Below are 7776 nucleotides of genomic sequence, written 5' to 3'. Positions count from 1 at the left end.
CCGCACCAGAGTAGTGTACAGTTGCAACATGACGCTGCGACTCCTAAATTCAATCCCCCTACCAATAAACGCCAAGACACCGTACGCCTTCTTAACAACCTTATCTACTTGATTCCCAACTTTCAGGGATCTATGTACACATACACCTAGATCCCTCTGTTCATCCACACTATTCAAAGTCCTCCCGTTAGCCCTATACTCGACATATCTGTTGCTCCTACCAAAGTGAATTACCTCACACTTCTCCGCATTAAATTCCATCCGCCACCTCTTGGCCCAGCTCTGCAACCTATCTAAGTCTCCCTGCAGACTATGACACCCTTCCTCACAATCTACCACACCTCCGACTTTGGTGTCATCAGCAAATTTACTAATCCACCCAACTATACCCTCATCCAGATCATTAATAAAGATTACAAACAGCAGTGGCCCCAAAACAGATCCCTGAGGCACAACACTCGTAACTGAACTCCATGATGAATATTTACCATCAACCACCACCCTCTGTCTCCTATCTGATAGCCAATTCCTGATCCAACTTCCTAGATTACCCACAATCCCATGCATCTGCATTTTCTGCAGAAGCCTACCATGGTGAACCTTATCGAACGCCTTACTAAAATCCATATATACCACGTCAACTGCCTTGCCCCCATCCACCTCTTTGGTCACCTTCTCAAAAAACTCAATAAGGTTAGTAAGGCACGACCTACCCGCTACAAAACATAAGAACATAAGAACATAAGAACATAAGAAATAGGAGCAGGAGTAGGCCATCTGGCCCTTCGAGCCTGCCCCGCCATTCAATAAGATCATGGCTGATCTGTCGTGGCTCAGTTCCACTTTCCCGCCCTCTCCCCATAACCCTTAATCCCCTCTCTTATCAAAAACCCATCAACCCGCTTCTTAAAAATATTTAGCGAGGCAGCCTCCACCACTTCAACGGGCAGAGAATTCCAGAGATTCACCACCCTTTGAGTGAAGAAGTTCCTCCTCAACTCCGTTCTGAACCGCCCCCCCTTTATCTTGAGGCTGTGCCCCCTAGTCCTACTGTCTTTTTTGAGCGGGAAGAGTCTTTCCACCTCTATCCTATCCATCCCATTCATCATCTTATACGTCTCAATGAGATCTCCCCTCATTCTTCTAAACTCTAACGAGTACAAGCCTAGTTTATTCAGCCTCTCCTCATAGCTCAACCCCCTCAACTCCGGTATCAGCCTAGTAAACCTCCTCTGCACTCCCTCCAAGGCCAAAATATCCTTGCGCAGGTGCGGCGCCCAAAACTGCACACAGTACTCCAGCTGCGGCCTCACCAGTGCCCTATACAGCTGCAGCAAGACCTCCCTACTTTTATATTCCATGCTGACTATTTCTAATCAATTCATTACACTCCAAATAACTATAAATCCTATCCCTAATAATTTTTTCTAAAACCTTGCCCACAACAGAAGTAAGACTCACCGGCCTATAATTCCCGGCAAAGTCTCTGTTCCCCTTCTTAAACAATGGGACAACATTCGCTATCCTCCAATCCTCCGGGACTACACCAGAGACCAATGACGACCTGAAGATCAGAGCCAGAGGCTCTGCAATCACCTGCAATCAGTGGAGGCCGATTGGTCAGCGCTGCTGTCACTCAGACTGAGAAAGGCGGGATTCCTGTTATCCCGGAAGCCGATTGGTCCTCCTGGCTGTCATTCAGAGTCACGGGGTCGGGACCTCTTCCAATTGGGGAGGTGGAGTGACCGGAGCGCCTGTCACTCATCTGAAGGGAGAGGGGTTTGCGGAAATTGGAGGTGATTGGCTGTATCTCTTGTCCCTCTGTGAAGGAACGAGCTGTCTCCTCGTTTTCTGAACTGTAATTGGTGAAGACCGCTGTCAGTCAGAGCTTGTGGGGCGGGTTTCTACTGATCCCCGAAGCGGACTGGTTGGCTGTCCTGTCACTCAGATGGGATTCGGGGGCGGAACTCGGCACATCGGCAGTGAGTTTTTGATTTGATTTGGTTCCTTGTTGTCACATGTATCAGCATCCAGTAAAAAGTATTCTTTCTTGCGCACTGTACACAAAACGCATACCGTTCATAGAAAAGGAGCGGAGAGAGTGCAGAATGTCATGTCACATCAGATCTAGGGTGTGGAGAAAGCTCAACTTAATGCAAGGGAAGTCCCATTCAAATGTTTGATGGCATCAGGGAAGAAGCTGTTCTTGATTCGGTTGGTTGTGATCTCAGATTTTTGAATCTTTTTTCCCGACAGATAAAGGTGGAAGAGCTGTTTTTGAAGTTACCGGTCGATATGTGGAGTGAACGGAGGAAGCCCCTATTCCATCTCCCTGCTCCAAAAATCAATTTAATATATGGTTCCCAGATACGGGACGTATCAGATATTAAACTGATAAGAACAAATACTGCACTTGATCTTCGCCAAAAGGCCGATAAGCGATGCCAAAGAAAGTGTTTTACTCACAGATGATGCCTCTATTAAGCATGGAAAGAGCAGCAGAAGGAGGGGGTGGGGTGGGTCCACCTGAGAGGCCTCACAGAGTTTCTTTCATGCCGTCCGAATGTTACTGCTGAAAAGCAGCCTGACCAGGATTCGAACCTGAATCTCCTGCTCTGGGAGCAAGTGTGCTCGTCCGCTTGGGGTCTTCAATTATGCTGGCTGCTTTTCTGAGGCAGGGGGAAGAGTCAATGGATAGGAGGGAGATTTGCATGATGGATTGGACTACGTTCACAACCCTTTGTAATTACTTGCAGTTTTGGTCAGAGCAGGAACCATACCAAGCTGTGATATATCGGAAAGGGTGCTTTCTAAGGTGCAGCTGTCAAAATTACTGAGAGCTGCTGCGGACATGCCAAATTTCCTTTGCCTCCTGAGAAAGTAGAGGCGTTGACGGGTGGGGGTGAGGGGGTGGACAAAAGTCATTCAAAGGCCCGTTGACCTTGGCTGTGATTTCTGGTTTTGGAGATGGAAAATCCCGCCGTGTGTGAACTCAAATCTTTCATTCTTACAAAGCGCAGCACTGCCACCTGCTGACAGAATCTTAGTTCTGCAGGAAAGAATTCCCCATTAAAAACGGCCCAAGAAGTGGGGACAGTTTTCGAAGATTCACAGGCAGGATGAGCCGAATGGTCTCTTTCCATTGCGAGATCACATTATGATTTTTATATGATCTGACATTTAGATCGGATCAAATCCACATTTTCAAAGTTGACTTGAACTGAAGATTGTCATGTGAGATGAGAGTAAATACCCTCGGCCTCTGTTCCCCAGAGTTTCAGTGAGAAGGGGGTTGACACAGGGTAGGTGCTGGATGGATGGTTCCCCTGACTGGGGTCTCCAGAACCAGGGACTTTAGCAGCTTGATGGTGATGTTCCTGGAGTAATAATCCAGACTGTAACCAGTGGAAAGTTTCCCCCCGATTGCCATTGAGTTGTGTTTCGCTGGGGCTCCTTGATGCCACACTGGTGAAATGCTGACATGATGTTCAGGGCAGTCACTCTCACTCCACCTCTGGAATTCAGCTCTTTGCCCTGGCTGGAGGAGATGCTCAGTTCGGCTTCCTCCAGACGCACTGGGCTCCGCATCTCACGGCATCCTCTTTGCAAACTATCAAGAGGCCATGGAATGGAGTGAAACTAGACATCCCATGAGAAAGTATTGGCCCCAAATGAAAGGAGGAGTTGAATGAGCGCCCATGATGCGGCTCCGGGCGGCTGAGGGGGGAAAGCGGGCGCGCGGGAGGAAAAGCTCCGCCCAGGGCGCGAGGAGCAGCCGCGCTCTGTCCTCCAGCCCAACGTCACAGCGCGGGATGAAGCGCGGCTCTGATTGGAGGATCAGGCAGCGTCAGCGGGGGCAGGGGGAGGGGCTGGACGCAGCACAGCGTCACGTGGTGGGAAGCGCGAGTGGGGGAGGGGAGCCCGGGAAAGGACCCGGAGCCCCGGGTTCAGAAAGAGACAATGTCCCAAATTCAGCTGATTCAGCTTTCTCACCACATTCTGTGATCCTGAGTGTCACTGATTCACCAGCTCCATTCACACGTCACACACACTGATTGACACCCACACTGCAACGTTACATTGCGCTCTTCATCTGGTTATTCCTCTGTTCAGATCATTCCTGCTCAAAACACAGGAAAAATCATCAGATTATCCCCAATCTGACGTGTAAGGCATGGTTACAGTGGATTAACCAGGGTTCAATTAAATACAGTCCTGATGCTGCCCACAAAATAATTATTAAAGTAATTGTCAAAAGTTGATATGAGCCACCGAAACAAACCTATTTACCGGATATCGAAAAACGGCGACAATCTTAATATTTAAAGAGTATCTTAAAGGAGGGGAGAGAGGTCGGGAGGTATTAGTGGAACCGCGGCCTTAGGGCCGGGACAGCTGAAGACACAGCCACCAATGTTGGAGCAAAGGGAATCAGGGTTTAACAAGAGGCAGAATTGGAGCAGCTCAGAGATCTTAATAAGTTATCGGGCTGGAGGAGTTTACAAAGATAGGGAGCAGCGAGGCCAAGGGAGGTGATTTGTTGCGGGAACTGGATAATAATCACACACACTTCACACCTCACGCACACTCAAGCCCGTGTCCCCATCACAAATACAGACAACATTCAGAAAACACTGAAACAGACAGGGAGATGATCCATTAATTTCACTGTCATTCAAGGTGATAACTGTGTTATTGACCGACAGAAAATTATCCAACAACAGAGTCACAGACAAGGCCGGAAGGAACAAGGGAAAGGGTTAAGGATTGGGGAAGGACGCCAGAGTTAGAATAATCCCCATATCTCGTAACATAACAGAACCGCCACCGGAATAGAGGAAAGTCAGGAAACTGACTAACTTGTTCCGTATTGTTCACAAGAATTAGACGAATGCCGGAAGTCTTCTTTCTCAGTAAGAAGTCTCACAACATCGGGTTAAAGTCCAACAGCTGAAGGAGCAGCGCTCCGAAAGTCGTGATTCCAAATAAACCTGTTGGAGTTTAACCCGGTGTTCTGAGATTTCCTACTGTGTCCACCCCAGTCCAACGCCGGCATCTCCACATTTTAATAACAGCTGCCCACTCACCAAGGCCCTTTATAGGATCATAGAATAGAACCACAGAATCCCTGCACTGCAGAAGGAGGCTATTCGGCCCACCGAGCATTCGCCAGCAACAATTCCACGCAGGCCCTATCCAAGTATTTACCCTGTCAATCACACACTAAGGGGCCATTTAGCATGGCCAATCAATCTAACCCGCATACATCTGGACTGTGGGAGGAAACTGGAGCATTCCCACGCAGACACGAGGAGAACGTGCAAACTCCACACAGGCAGTTACCCGAGGCTGGAATTGAACCCGGATCCCTGGCGCTGTGAGGCAGCAATGCTAACCACTGTGCCACCGCGCTTCTGTCAATTTACACTGAGAATTCTTTGCTCTGAAATTCCAATTCCTTTGTAATAGACCGAAAGTCAGGAGTTAACAGTGACCCGAGTCAACGATTTAAAATATAAAGAGATATTTTAGGTGGGAAACACGAGGCTTGTGATTGATTTTTTTAGTGCAGTGTCTCTGAGACGCTCTGTTGAGTCCAAGGAAGTTTGCAGAGTGAGTTGACCCTCACATCATTTTGCCCGGCAGAGGGAATCCCATTGCGATATTGGCTGGAATACCAGACAACCCGCGAACCCAGGCGGGAGTAACTCTGGCTCCCTAGGGCGGGTTTCCCCGGAGAATGAATTCTGGCGAGCTGTCTCTGTGGAGTTTTCTCCTGTTTTTAGCGACCACAGCGACAGTCGCTCCTCCCCGTTGGCTTCCGCTGGTAAACTCAGTATTCCGCTACTGAGGGACTCAACGACTAGGGAAAAGTACGAGACGGCCGCGATCTGCGTGGATCAGAGGCCGAGTCTCAAGATGGTATCAAGGAATGGGAATCCCGTTGTTGATGGTTCAGAGAGGCTGGGATCCGTCCCGGATAAACAACCTCCCGCAGTGGCGTCTGTAGCAGCTCAATGTGCAAAATGTCAATGTCACCGCCACACATGTTCCAGCTCTCCGGAGCGAGTAACAAGATCTTCCGTAACTCCAACCCAAGAGGAGATCTTGAGATCCCCGCCATTGCTACCAGCCCTGTTGGCAGCTGAGTTCGGGTCCCAGAGCAGGAGAGGCAGCCAACCCAGTGGCGGACGACACTGTTATCGAAGAGTGGACGGCCCATCCACCGGAAAATGCGAACTTTGTAACAACACAAATCTCCTTTTAGAAGAAATATCGCGTTTCCAATAAGGGGAGAGAAACTCCGGCCAATGGAGCGGCAATTGACACAAATGGAGAAACATCCGAGACGACCACCTTCATGGAAGGGGTCACTATCGAGCCGACTTATGACACAGTATCAGTCAGAGAGGTGGTCACCCATTACCCCCATTGATCGGGTTGTTTTGCAGCTCCTGTAACACCCTCCTCCGCACGATCGGCTTCTCCAACATCCACATGACCAAAGTGCTCCAGGTTATAACCATCAGAACCAGGTGTTGGCTCTGCGGTAAAACAGGACACTATCAATCCATTGCCTGGCACTGCCCTCAGTGTAGCGGAGAAAGGTAACCTGTAACAGTCGGGGAATACCAATGCAGCGAGTGCGAGCTCAGCTTCACCACCAGGTCTGGGCTGAGCCAGCACGACACGCAGATACGTGTCGCTTTGCGCACCCAGAAGCGCCTGGAAGCTCTTCAGGTCAATTCTAAGCCGGGGATCTGTTCCTATAAGTGAACCCCGGAGCAAGTTACACTCCTGAGGGAACTCGAGCCGAGATTTGCAGGATGCCGGCACACCGATAAGGAAATCGCAAGCATCCTTCAAACTGAAACACCCAAATAAACCTCAGACAGATAAATAAATACAGCATTCCAAATGAAACCATCTCGTCTCATTAACAACTTACTTTTTCGAAGTAAGCTCTATCCCACAAGTTCATCCCTAACAAGGGGGAGATATCAAACGCTATCAAATCATATCAGTGATGCGAGGCAGCAAACAAAACCATCGCCCACATTTCGGTTGTTGCCCGTTTGTAAAGAACGCAAGAATTAAACAGCACAGCAAGGGATTCCAACAACTACACCGAGATGTCAGTAAGTACTGCTCAACATCTTACAAGGAGCCAAGACTAATGGCCAAGGACGGCTCCTTATGGAAACCTGACACAATACTCACGGTAGATCAGAGAATTACAGTGGTGGGTGTCACAGAGCGGTACGAAGACGAATACAAGGCACTGAGTTGTGCGGGAATTAAAACGGCACAGATACAGCCATCTGGGATCGGAGGTGAAGGAATTGCCGGGAGGTTCTGAGCCTGAGTACTTGGGCTTTGTGCTGAGCGCCAGAGGGAAATGGCTGGAAATGAACAACACCTTACTCACATTCCTATTTTACAGAGTAAACAATTTCTCAGCAAGGACAGTGTCAGGGAAAAGGACGGAGAGTAACAACGGGGAAAACTCTATGAAATGGTGGAAGACAGGAGAGGTTAAATGTCTGAAGGTGTAACGGTACAAAGTATAAGAGAATGGGGAATGGGACTGGTGAAGAAGCATAAGGTGGTTCCAGAGCAGCGTTAATGGTTACAGCAGAATGGTAACGATGGTTAGAAGCTGAAGTTCCTGAATTCAATGCTGAAGCTGAAAGGCTGGAAAGGACAGAATGGAAATATTCCTAATTCCTGTCAGGAACAACGAACACTGCATTACCAGAGCTGTGTATAAGCGGC

The 7776-nt window shown here is 48.8% G+C and overlaps 1 pseudogene; it reads right to left on the bottom strand.

Annotated features, from left to right (window-relative positions):
- Window positions 1-2276: 2276 nt before the first annotated feature.
- On the bottom strand, window positions 2277-2443 carry LOC145335769 (U2 spliceosomal RNA; annotated as a pseudogene).
- Between the last annotated feature and the right edge of the window lie 5333 nt (window positions 2444-7776).

This window comes from Carcharhinus amblyrhynchos, unplaced genomic scaffold (assembly GCF_965287045.1).
Source record: "Carcharhinus amblyrhynchos unplaced genomic scaffold, sCarAmb.v2.hapA scaffold_40, whole genome shotgun sequence".
In the NCBI taxonomy this organism is placed as follows: Eukaryota; Metazoa; Chordata; class Chondrichthyes; order Carcharhiniformes; family Carcharhinidae; genus Carcharhinus; species Carcharhinus amblyrhynchos.
Note: the sequence above shows the minus strand (reverse complement) of the source record. Positions and strands in the feature narration are given on the sequence as shown.